Source organism: Ceratotherium simum, chromosome 31, assembly GCF_057802395.1.
Source record: "Ceratotherium simum simum isolate JZ-2026a chromosome 31, ASM5780239v1, whole genome shotgun sequence".
NCBI classification, from domain to species: Eukaryota; Metazoa; Chordata; class Mammalia; order Perissodactyla; family Rhinocerotidae; genus Ceratotherium; species Ceratotherium simum.
In genome coordinates, this window is record NC_141930.1 from 21707411 (window position 1) to 21721065 (window position 13655).

The window sequence follows — 13655 nt, forward strand, 5'->3', positions numbered from 1 at the left end:
GAGAGGTGAGTTTTCCAAGTGGAGTGGACTCCTGAAGCAAAGACACATAGGAAAGCACTGAGTATGTCCTGGAAACAGTTCAGTTGGGCTGGTGCATAGGAGAAATGTGAACTCTTAGAAAGGAAGATGGGGAAGGTATTATCAGAAGTCTTGCATGCAAGCAGTTATTAAAGGTTTTAGAAGTAGACGGTGTCATGTTTGTGTCAGAGCTTTGGGAACTAACAGAACTAAGAGAACTGATGGAAATGTGGAAAAATAGGAGGTGAGGAGATCAATTAGTATTGTCTTACAAAAGTGTAGTCAGGGGGCAATGAGGGTCTGAAAGTGTGATAGAGTTTGGAACAGAAAGGAGGAGATGGATGTGGAGTAGAATGTATATAAGTTTGAAACAAATTTAATAGGGTAGGGGGAGGAGGAAAGAAAACAATGGAAAGCAAGGAACAAAATATGACTCCATGGTTTCCCTTTGTAGCTCTGGGAGAATGGTGGTGTCAGAAATAGAAGGAGCAAAATGATAATTCATTATAGGAGAAAGACAGTGGGTTGCTTTTGAACAATTAACAAGAAGTTTATTTAGGCCACGACCAATAGGTATTTGGAAATAGAACTATGGACTCTATTTGGCTCTCCAAAAGGGGCAGAATCAGATCTCAGGCTATCTAGGAATCTAGCAGACACTGCCAGTCAAGCAGGCAAGACTGGAAGCAGAGAAAGAACCAAGTGAGAGGGAAGATTGGGGAAAGGTACCATAAATGTTATGTAGAATCAGCCGGTACAGGAAAGGGCTGAGAGGTGAACAACAAACAAACAAATGACCGGTCAAACAAAAAATCTGAGTTGGTGAGGATTTAAGTCCAGGTAGGTCTACAAAGGGAGAACTGAGCAGGTTTAGGCAGACAAGAACAGAGTGTGGGTTTGTGACTCAGTTTCCTTGCTGTGAGAGAAGGATAACAATGCCTGCTTCCATGGGTTGTTGTGACAGTAAAAGAAAAATGTACATAAAAATTTATCACAGTACCTGGAAGAGATGAGCATTTCATAAATACTTATTCATATTAATATTAGATGATATTATCATATAATAAATACTTATCCAGCATTTCATAATTACTTATTAATATTATACGATAGTATCAGTTGAGAGAAAAACTCATTCTTCCTTATACTACATAAACATTTAAAAATATCATTCAACCTATCTCATCACTTTCGTTGCTAAAATCGTAACCTTCTAAAACCATAGTATTGTGTAAAACAAGGAACATTTGAGCAAGGATAAAGCTGTCAGATTCCTAGTGATAGCTGCCTGTAACCAACTTGGTGACCTTACTAAAGTTCCTTGTCCCCTCTTGGCATTTTCATCTTTCTGTGAAAGGTAGGGCTTCCTAATCTCTGGAATATCTTTTATCTGTAAATGCAGATTCTATGAGATATGGGTGCAGAGGACTGAAGTTTCTCAGGGCGCTACTGGTCTTTGTGGTCTGGAAGCAAGAGGAGAGCTGAAGCTTGGGTTCTCTGTGTAAGACAGCTCCCGCCCTGGAGGGGACGGGGGCTTGGATACATGTTTGGTCCTATCAAGACCAAGTCTTCCTTTCTTGCTCACCTCCATCCTCCCCTGTTCTGTCTCACCACTGCCGGCCACCTTGAGAGGATCAGAACTAGCTTCGTTATGGACTCCAATTCTGTTTAAACGGGTCGCTCTAGGAAAATTCAGACTCTGAGGTCATCTCTCATCCTACAGATTCTCATTCCTGTATTTCTCTGTACATTCTCTTTTCTGACCACATTTGACATCCTCCTCCAACTCCTGACGCGCTTCCACTGAAGTCACAGTGAGTTATTAGCAACCTCTTTTCTTCACCTTCTTACTTTGATTGGACCTGGCTTTTCCTGAGGACACTGTTTCTTTATGAACTCTCTCAAGTTTTGGCTATTTTTCTTCTATAACCTTTTATCACCACGCATGGAGGTAAGGAGAGCATTCTCCTTGATCCTCAATGCTGTTTCCAGCCCCTTCTCCCTCCTTTTTTTTTTTTTTTGAGGAAGATTGGCCCTAAGCTAACATCTGTTGCCAATCTTCCTCCTTTTTTCCATTTTTGTCCCCAAAGCCCCAGTAGATAGTTGTATGTCATAGTTGTACATCCTTCTAGTTGCTCTATGTGGGATGCCACCTCAGCATGGCTTCATGAGCAGTGCATAGGTCTGCGCCAAAGATCCGAACCTGCAAACCTTGGGCCACCGAAGCAGAGGGCTTGAACTTAACAGCTAAGCCACCGGGCTGGCCCCTCTCTCTCCTTCTCAAACTTCCCAGCTTTAAGTCCCACGTCATCAAACCATCCACCACTCCTTGCCACTGTCATCTGCAAACTCTCAAGTCACTTCTCCTCATTCATCGAAGGGTTTAATTCCTGGTTTACTGTCACTATGCCTAATACTACTTCTGTCATAATTCTTGGTGACTTCAATATCCTTGTAATGATCCTTCTAATGTCCTGGTTTTTCAGTCCCATAAGCTACTTCTGTCCAATGATTTTGTCCTTCACCCCATCTCAGTCACTCGCTCACATGGTTATGTCCTATACCTTGTAATTGCCAATGTCTGGCAACTCTCCCTAATTTCAGTTTCAAGAATTCTACTCTTCAAGTCTCAGCTCTTGTTTTTCCAGCTTACTCCCTCTCATACCAACTCCAACAATTTATTGATTCAGTGGGAACCTATGTCTGTTGATCCGTCTACTCTTTATTCACAGCCTCTCCCTCTACTCAGGTCCTCACTTTCGTTCTTACCCATAGTAATTTCCCATAATAATCATTATAGTCATTCCCTTGCATATTCTCTAAACTCCCTTGCTACTCTTTCACACTTTGTATACTTGCCTGACAAAACCTCAACTCCAGTTATATCCAAATATCTGCCTACCCATGCTTGTATCTGCAAAACTGAGTGGGCCAAAGAAAAATGCAGTTAGTGACTACTAGGATCAAATGTGATCCTAATCCTAATTTTATTTCTTTCTCTTTATCCTCAAACCTCCAAGACATGCTTTAATATTCTAACTGTTAGCAGTGATTTCTCTAATAAACTAAGAAAATAGCAGCAAACAGAAGAGAATATACACAAGTTCCCACCCCCATCTTCCCACCTACCTATGCTTGTGCTCAGTATACTCAGCCTTCTAGCCTGTTAATGAAAAGGAACTATTTGTGCTCCAATATAAAGCCAATCCCTCCACCTGTGTACTAGATTCCATCCCCTCTTCCAGACTCTGGTCTTTGCTCAAATGCTACTATCTGTGAGTCCTTCACTGACAACCCTGTTTAAAATTTCACTCCCTTGGTATTCTTTATTCCCCTCCCGTGATTCATTATTTTCTCCACATCACTGGCCACCATCTGACATAGTATATATTGAGATTATTTGTCATATGTATCACTTTACCTCCCCTCTGTCATGGAAGCTCCATGGGCTCAGGGGATCTTGTCTGTTTTGTACACTGATGTATCCCCAGTGTCTAGAAGAGTTCTAGAACGTAGTAACTGCTCAATAAATATTGTTGTATGGAAGAATGAATGAATGAGTTCAGTTTTGGGCAATGAGTTAGATGTAACCTTGGGATAAACATATGGTAATTTCCAATAGGAAATTAGAAGGAGATTTTAGGGTAATTACGTAGATTTCAGGTTTATTTTACACAAAGCTGAAGTCACAAAAATGAAGAAGGATACAACGAAAACAGAGGAAACACATTTGGTGGGATGCTTCCGTGGAATTATGAAAACATCTGTGTCTAAAATAATAGCTCTGTTCCCATTATGTTACTGTATTTAACAGGTTGTGGATATTTTCATTAAATCCTATTAGTATATGAATATAATTTCCCAAGCCCAGAAGCAAGCTGATTATTTTTGGACATTGAAAAACAGAAATTAAATACAATTATAAAACAGAAAGATACAGCCACTTTAGGTAGCAAAGGTAAAAACAAGTTAATAACAAGCTCCATAAAGCCAGTCATCCTCGAATCCTGCAAGGTCACTTTTGGTGATGCTCTTTACAGTGGAATGGTCACTTGAATCTTAACCTCCTTAAGAACATTATTACATTTCATTCTATAAAATAAAACATATATGTAATTAGCAAAGTATTTTCTGTGTATATATTGTATTGTAAGTATTGTAATACATGTATGTGTATATATATGTAAATATTTATATATGTGTTTCATATATTTTAGATAAATTCCAATTAGATTTTATCTCAGGGCCAGTGAATCTACATATTGGAGCACAAAGCACCATCGATTCAACTAGTGCTTTTCATTTCAGTTGGCAGTACTGATCTGATCTGTCTAGTGACATTTTGGCAAAAGGTTTCCACCAAACCAGTGTATTTTGTACTTTAATACATTGCTCATTTAAAAATGCCACTTAAAAATATTTTTACAGGTAGCATGATTCTGACTTGACCTCCTTGTATAATGTCTAGGGATTGATATGGTGATAGTAACATCATCCATCTATGCAAAGGATTCTATTATAACCAGCTAAGTAACAATCTTGAGCGAATCTGCCATGACTGGCCCTAAGTCAGCCTGTCTTTTCTTGTCTGCCTTTGCAATCTCAGGCGAGGCAAAGATTTTGGGTGACAAACATCATCTTCTAGTTTCTTGGTTTTAGTCACCCTTAGAATTAAACTTATTTGGGGAAGATTTATGACAGAGGAAGGTCTGGCTAACTGCTCTTGCCTTGACTCTTTCTCTGTATTGACTCAATTTAAGCCATCAGCTCCTTTTAGGATGAGGGAGAAAATCCTCAGAGTTCTTGAAACTTTGTGCTGGCTCCCATGAACATTCCAGGGCACGACCACATTTTACAGTTCTAAACATTTATGTCTCTTGCTGTGAGCAATAAAGCAAAACAATATTTTGGTTTTCTCAAACCCAGTATAGATATTTGCTTGTGTTATGAATATGAATATCAATTTTAGATTTTTAAGTAAAAGAAAGAACTACTGAGGATATATGTGATAGACTATAAACTCTTTCTAATCTGGTTTAGTATCATTGTTTTTTCCTTAACAAAACAGAGAGCGCAAATTCACAATGTAAAACAGGATAGACTGGAATCTGAAGAGATGAAATGTTGTACAAACTATATAAATCATAGATTCTTGCTGACTTATCCCAATAAATAAAGCAGAACTTTGTCCGGTATTAATCAAAACTTGTTTGTTTATTGATGCTGGGAAATTAAAATATCAAGTAGCTGGGATGTCTTCGAATACTTTATGAAGCTTGGTGCTGTTAGTATTCTGATATTTTGATTGGTACCACAGTTTCAACTAAGTTAGGTGAATTTTCTTTTCTTATAATGTTTTTCAAACCTTAATATACATACAAATCACATAAAGATCTTGTTAAATTGAAGATTCTGATTCTGTAGGCCTGCAGTGGTCCCTGAGATTCTAACAAACTCACCGTTGAGGCAGATGCATGGATCATACTTTGAGTAGTAAGGATTTAGGGGACAATTAGGGTAATCTTATTTAGATTATTCATTTTTACTGTCATTTTATTAAACTAAGTTGTTTCATTAACAGCTAATGCTATATTTCTTTGTGAAAAATAATTTAAATAGTTTATTGCAATATTATTGTCATTTACGATGCCTCATTAAGTATAATTTTTCAGTTATATAACTTGATTCATCCTTTTTACATGAGTTACAACACAAAGTAATAAGCAATCTAAAGTAAGATTGTCATCTTTATGAGTTGATTTCATCAATGTTTCAGAGCAAATAAGTCTAATTTCTTCAGTTAAAAACAAAAGTGGCATTGTTATTCTGGTTGAAACTGTCAAAACCTGGTACAACACTTGAGTGGGTAGATCTATTAAGTTTTTACATGTTAAATCTCTTTGATGGGATATCAATGGGAAGTAATTAATTAAGCAAAAATTAAAAGGAATCAAAATGGAGGATAAAGATATGCAGAGTTGTATTTGGAAGTGCTGCAGTTGAGCAGAAATATTACTTCTTGATATCATTTGTCCAAAAGAAAGTTGAGGGCTATTTTTTAGTTAGAGAAATGTCACTGTATTGTTTGTATCGTGTTTAAGAGCAGAGTCTAATCTTGGTAGCATACTTATTCGATTTTGTTTTCCTATGCACAATACACTGAAACCCACATTAGAAGTCTCTTAGCGGATTTACTCATCCACAGTAAATTGCAAACCAGTGATACAGGTTGACTTGAAGAAAAGCCTGATGCTGTAAACGCTTAGATATGAGAAGGGAAATTTTGAGCTTGTTTTATAGAAGGGCATATCCTATGGATGTACAGTAAAGCACTATAGATGTGTAAATTTATCAAATCCACATAACTTTAATCTTCTCTTGGGATTGATTTTGGCCTGATGGAAGCTGTATTGTGCTACAAGACTGGTGATTAGAGCAAGAAGGCAGAAAATGTTACTGAAGCAGAGAACACCTTCTGGGAGCAGGAATGAAAAGCACTGAATGGAATAAGGTATATATGTGGTCAGCAAGGAAAGAGATGTGGACAATGCCAGAGTCAAAGGATATACACAAACAAATAGTTTGTGTATTTTTGTATTTTGTATTTCCTCAGTTTTGCAAACACTGAGGAGGAGAGCTGAGAGTAAACACTAGTGGGTGTAGTGTATTTATTTAGACTTATAATGCATTAAAACTCTAGATACATATGTTGTCCAGCTCAATCATTCTGAGATCCCACGGTAACTTCTCAGAGTTAGCCCAGATAAAGAGAACATGGGCTAGTCTTCCAAGGTTGATATGAAGTAAAGAAACATGGAGAGTGTGTAGCTTCATTTTAATGGGGAGTCTTCCTTAAAATTCTCTCTCACAGAGTTCTTTAAAATAGCCACTGTAGCATTTTTTTTTCTCATTTTACTGCTATGTTCTTTTCTTTTGTTCTCCTGATCTTTACTGCATCCTGAACATTGGCATTTGCTTTGACTGATACTCTGTCCTTTCAACATGTGATCTTTTGAACATGATTTAGGTTGACGCAAGCTCAGATGGTTTAACACGCAGAGGTTGGTTTCAGAGAACATTTTCTTTGGTTGACTTTGGCATTTCTTCATCTTTTCCCATTCTCAGCTACCTTCAGTTCAGCCCTTCACACTAACAGTTATATGATTTCTCAGGCACCTTTGTGCCTGATTGGATTTATTGGGTTTGAGCTTAAGGAAAAAATTCTTTTATGCATCCAAATTATGATTATTCTATTATACTAGGGGGAGGTGAAATGGTAGGGGGGAGAAGGGCACTAACATCTATTGACTGTTCACTTTATTTTAGAAAATCCAAATACATTATATTATTTTTTCTTCATAACAACCCTTCAGATAATGAAAAAAAAGATTAGAAATTTTAAAACTTTCCCCAGATTGTCCAGCCAATAAGAAGCTAACCGAGATGAGTCCAGGTCTATCTGGCTCCCAGAGTGGCAGAATTTTAAATTAATCCAGTGTGTAACATCATACCACAATTTAGTTAATCGTAATTACATATTAGCTTTACAACAATTGCCCAGTCACAGTATCTTACAGGATGTCAGGGGAAAAGGCATGATGGTTATGGTGGGAACAGAATCATTCCAAAACCAAAATGTATGCTGATTATATTTGTAAACTCAGATATAGTATTGGTATCAATCTAAAGTCTATGTATTTTCATTTTCAAAGGTTTATGTATTTTTAATTTTTGGCCAAGCAGGTACACAAGCATCTATATCTCTTAGGATGCTTAGTATAATAAAAATAGTAACTGAATTATGTGTTAGGTATGGTGCTGATTCTGACAACAAATGTACATGTAAGGGTTATTACAACTTAGTTAAGATTATTTACAGTTTGTAAGTAAGTGGTATAGCCAAAATTTAAACCTCAGTCTCCCTCACTCCAAAATTAATTTTTTAACCATAGATTTAAAAAAGTATAAATTTTTACCGTGCACAAAATATGGGTAAAGAATTTTATTAATTTCAGTTTGTGCATTTTCATAGGAATTTGTTTAAGTTGAAATAAAACTTATTCTTAGTGGTTGGTTCAATTTCAGGTTGATTCTAGACTCTAAGTTTGAGAATATGCATGTTTGAACTGAAAGAAAAGGAGAAAGAATATTGGGTTGAAATGAACTAAAATGTCGACTGTTTAATCCCCAGGCTGTCAGAATTTTCCAGAATGACATTATTTGCTTTTGGGGCCATTATGGAGGTTGAGGTTCATGAATGGTAGCCTGCCTTCAGATAGACTTTTTAATGGTTTTAAAATTGTTATTTTTTAAAAATTATTTTATTTAGATTATATTGGCTTATAACATTGTGTACATTTCAGGTGTACATTATTATATTTCAGTTTCTGCATCGTGTTCACGTCAACAGACTAGTTTTTATCCATCACCATACATATGTGCCCCTTTACCCCTTTTGCCCTCCCCCCTTTGCCTTCCCTTGTGGTAACCACTAATCTGTTCTCTTTATCTATGTGTTTGTTTGTTTATCGTCCACATATGAGTGAAATCATATGGTGTTTGTCTTTTTCTGTCTTCACTCTTCAATAAGTCTGTCCGACTTATTTCGCTTAGCATAATACCCTCAAAGTCCATCTATGTTGTCACAAATGGCACGATTTCATCTTTCTTTATGGCTGAGTAGTATTCCATATCTTCTTGATCCATTCATCTGTTGATGAGCACTTGAGTTGCTTCCACATCTTGGCTATTTTGAATATACTGCGGTGAACATAGGGGTGCACATATCTTTTTGAATTATTGGTTTCATGTTCTTTGGATAAATATCTAGTAGTGGAATAGCTAGATCACATGGTATTTCTATTTTTAATTTTTTGAGAAATCGCCATACTGCTTTCCGTAGTGGCTGCTCCAGTTTGCACTCCCACCAGCAGTGTATGAAGCTTCCCTTTTCTCCACGTCCTTTCTAACACTTGTTATCTCTTGTCTTGTTAATTATAGCCATTCTGACTGGTGTGAGGTGATATCTCATTTTAGTTTTAACTTGCATTTCCCTAATAATTAGTAATGTTAAACATCTTTTCATGTGCCCATTGGCCACCTGTATATCTTCTTTGGAAAAATGCCTGTTCATATCCTCTGCCCATTTTTTGATCGGGTTGTTCATTTTTTTTTATTGTTGAGTTGTATGAGTTCTTTATATATTTTGGAAATTAACCCTTGTTGGAAATCTGATTTGTAAATATTTTCTTCCAGTTGGTGGGTTGTCTTTTTGTTTAATTGATGGTTTCCTTTGCTGTGCAGAAGCTTTTTAGTCTGATGTAATCTCATTTGTTAATTTTTTCTTTTGTTTCCCTTGCCTGAGCACACATGGTATTCAAAAAGATACTGCTAAGACCAATGTCAAAGAGCATACTGCCTATGTTTTCTTCTAGGCGTTTTATAGTTTCAGATTTTACATTCAAGTCTTTAATCCATTTTGAGTTAATTTTTGTGTATGGTGTAAGATAATGGTCTACTTTCATTCTTTTGCACATGGCTGTCCAGTTTTCCCAACACCATTTATTGAAGAGACTTTCCTTTCTCCACTGTATGTTCTCGGCTCCTTTGTTGAAGATTAGCTGTCCATAGATATATGGCTTTATTTCTGGGCTCTCAATTCTATCCCATTGATCTGTGTCTGTTTTTCTGCTGGTACCATGTTGTTTTGGTTACTATAGTTTTGTATTATATTTTGAATTCAGGGAGTGTGACATCTCTAACTCTGTTCTTTTTTCTCAGGATTGCTTTGGCTATTAGGGGTCTTTTTTTTTTTGGTGAGGAAGGTCAGCCCTGTGCTAACATCTGCCAATCCTCCTCTTTTTTGGCTTAGGAAGACTGGCCCTGGGCTAACATCTGTGCCCATCTTCATCCACTTTGTATGGGACACTGCCACAGCATGACTTGCCAAGCGGTGTGTTGGTGCACACCCAGGATCTGAACCAGTGAACCCCAGGCAGCCTCAGCAGAGTGCGCTCACTTAACCGCTTGCGCCACCGGGCGGGCCTCAGGCTATCTGGGGTCTTTTTTGTTCTATATAAATTTTAGGATTCTTTGTTCTATTTCCATGAAGAATGTCATTGGGATTCTGACTGGGATTGCACTGAATCTGTAGATTGCTTTAGGTGATATGGACATTTTATCTATGTTTATTCTTCCAATCCATGAGCATGGACTGTCTTTCCATTTCCTTACGTCTTCCTTGACTTCTTTCAATAATATCTTATAGTTTTCACTGAAAACTGTACACATTATATAGACTTTTAAAGTGAATTTCTTATTTGTGTTAGGAGAGGGGCAGACTTTCCTTGGCTGTTTAGTGCTACAGAATTGGGAAATAATAGCTGGCTATTTTAGTCTTTACCTCCAGATAGCTCTCAACTCATTCAAAGATTCTAAAATAAACAGCACAGATATTTCTTTGGTAAAATGTCTTATTGCACAGAGGCCAAAAAGTTCAAGTAATGGTAAAATTATGAAAATGTACACAATTTACGATGGCTTAATGCTGATTAAAAAATAGCCAAATGCTAAAACATTAAGGTTAATCACATCTTTAGTGGGAACCATATCCTAGGCAGAGCAAATCAAGTGATAATTCCCCTAGAACTATTATTGTATGATTTTGTAATTCATCTTAAATGCAACAAAACACTATTGTTAACATTTTAGCAGTTTACTATTGTATTTTAGAAATTATTAACTCCTGTATTTAAAAACATATGACTCCAAATATTGTTTCAGTCTTTTAAAAATAACTCTAATATTTTTAAAATCATAAGCATAATATAAGAAGGAGCAAAATTGGCATTAAGACCATAATCTAGAAATAATCATTATTAATGTTTTGTTGTATTTCCAATTTTTTTCTTATCAGAGAAATGCACATCTTAATTGCTTCACTCCTGATTGCAATTTTGCTACATAAATGGGGATAATTTTTCTCAGAGAACAAACATCTCTAGAAATCAAAGGGAAAATAACATTTCCTTTAGTGCAAATTTTTCTGGAAGACATTTTTGTTGAGTAAGAAATGTTTTTAGATATATACTAATTCTGTAATATGTGGACCAAACTGGGGATATATTTTGAATCTGTCCACTTCTTTCCCTCTCTACAAATGTTGCTCTAGTTCAAGCCACATGACCTCTTGTCTGAAGTACTGAAATAATTTCCTAACTTCCCTCTCCTTCAATCATCTTTCTTTCAATTGTGTATGTCTAGAGTTCATTCTTTTTGCAGTAGAGGTGATATTTAAAAACTGAAATAAGATTGTACCACTGCTCTTTAAAATCTCTCAATGGCTTTTTACACTGAGAATTAAATCTGAACACCTGACCTTGTCCTATAAAACTCTACGTGGTCTGATCCCTGTCCTCTGTTCTGACTACATTTTGTACTACACTCTCCTTTATTTACTACCATCCATCCATTCAGATTTCCTACTTCTGTGTCCATTTTTGTAATTTGTATCTTTCAAGGAATTTTCCCATTTTATCTAAGTTGTTGTATTTATTACCATGAGATTATTCATAATGTTCCCTTACTCTTCTAATGTTTGTAGGATCTGTAGTGATGTCTCCATTTTCATTCCTGATATCGTGGTTTGAGTTTTCTCTCTTTATCAGTTTAATTAGAGGTTTATCAATTTTACTGTCTTTTTTCCCCAAAGAACCAGCTTCTATTTTATGGATTTTCTCTATGGTATTTCTGTTTTCTTCTTTATGGATTTCCTCCTTTATTTTTATTATTTTCTTCCTTCTACATACTTTAGACTTAATTTGCTCTTGCTTTCTAACTTTCTTAAGTGGAAATTTAAATCTTTCTTCTTTTCTAACATAAGCATTTAAAGCTATAAATTTCTCTCTAAGCATTACTTTAGCTCCATCCCACAAATTTTGGCATATTGTGCTTTTGTTTACTTTAGTTCAAAATACTTTTAAATTTTTATTTTGATTTCTTTTTTGACTCATGGGTTATTTATAAGTATTTTATTTAACTGCCAAATATTTTAGGATTATCCAGATATCTTTCTCACATTAATTTCTAGTTTAATTCTGTTGTAGTCAGAGAATATGCTATGTATGATCTCAATCTTTTAAAATTTATTGAGACATTTTATGGCTCAGCATGTGGTCTATCTTGGTGAATGTCCTGTGTGTGTATGAGGAGAATGTGTATTCTGTAGTTTTTGAGTGTGTTGTGCTATAAATGCCAATTAGGTAAAGTTGATTGATGGTGTTGTTTAAATCTTCTTTATACTTACTGACTTTCTCTATACTTGGCCTATGTATTATTGAGAAGGGAGTTGAAATCTCTGCCTGTAGCTATGGGTATATCTCTCTGCTTTCAGTTCTGTCAGTTTTAGCTTCACGTGTTTTGAGGCTTTGTTATTAATCACATACTCATATAGGACTGTTATGTATTCTTGGTGAATTGATCTTTTTTTCCACTATGAAATATTCTTTATCTCTAATGATATCACTAAAGTGATATTACTAGATAGTCTGATAACTTTGTATTAATATAGCTACTCCACTTTTCTTGTGTTTAGTGCCTGCATGGCATATTCTTTTCCAACTTTTTACTTTTAGCCCATCTCTGTCTCTCATTTAAATTGGCTTTCTGGCAGTCAGCATATAGTTGAGTCTTGCTTTTTTATACAGTCTGACAATCTACCTTTTAGTTGTATGTTTAGACTATTTAATAAGGTAATTATTGATATGATTAAGTTTAAGTCTGCTATCTTACTGTTTATTTTATATTTATTTCATCTGTTCTATGTTCTTTCTTTTCTTATATGCTTTTGAATTCATTGAGTAATTTTTAGTATTCCACTTTTTCTCTAGTATTGGTTTATTAGCTATACCTTTCATTCTTTTAGTGGTTGTTCTATGGTTTACAATATGTATCTAACTTATTACAGTCTACATTCATCTAATATTGTACTGCTTCATGTATAGTATAAGACCGTATAACAGTATACTTCCATTTTCCCTATGTTGACTTTATGTGGTTTTTACATATATTTTACTTCTACACATGTAATATACCTGGCAATACATTTTTGCTTTAAATAGTCAACTATCTGTTAATTTAAAAGATGAGAAAAACTGGCTTTTTATACACTGACATATTACCCTTTCTTGCACTCTTTATTTATTTGTGTAGAGCCCATTTCCATCTGTCATTATTTTCCTCCAATCCAAATAATTTTCTTTATCATTTATCGTAGTGCAGGTCTGCTAGTTTCAAATTCTCTCAGCTTTTGTTTGTCTAAAAATGTCTTTATTTTATTTCCATTTTTGCAAGGTATTTTGGCTGGATATAGAATTCTAGCTTGATATATTTTTTCTCAGCACATTAAAGATATCACTCCGTAATCTTCTTACTTGCAATGTTTCTTGTTAAAAATTGGCAGCTATTCTGATCTTTGTTCTCCTTTATGCAATGTCTAGTCTTTCTCTGCTTGCTTTTAAAGTTTTGTCTTTATTACTGGATTTCAACAATTTAATTATGATGCTGCTTCTTGTGGGTTTCTTGTGTTATTCTAATTTGAGTTTGATGAGCTTGTTGTATCTATGTTTTTAGTTTTGATC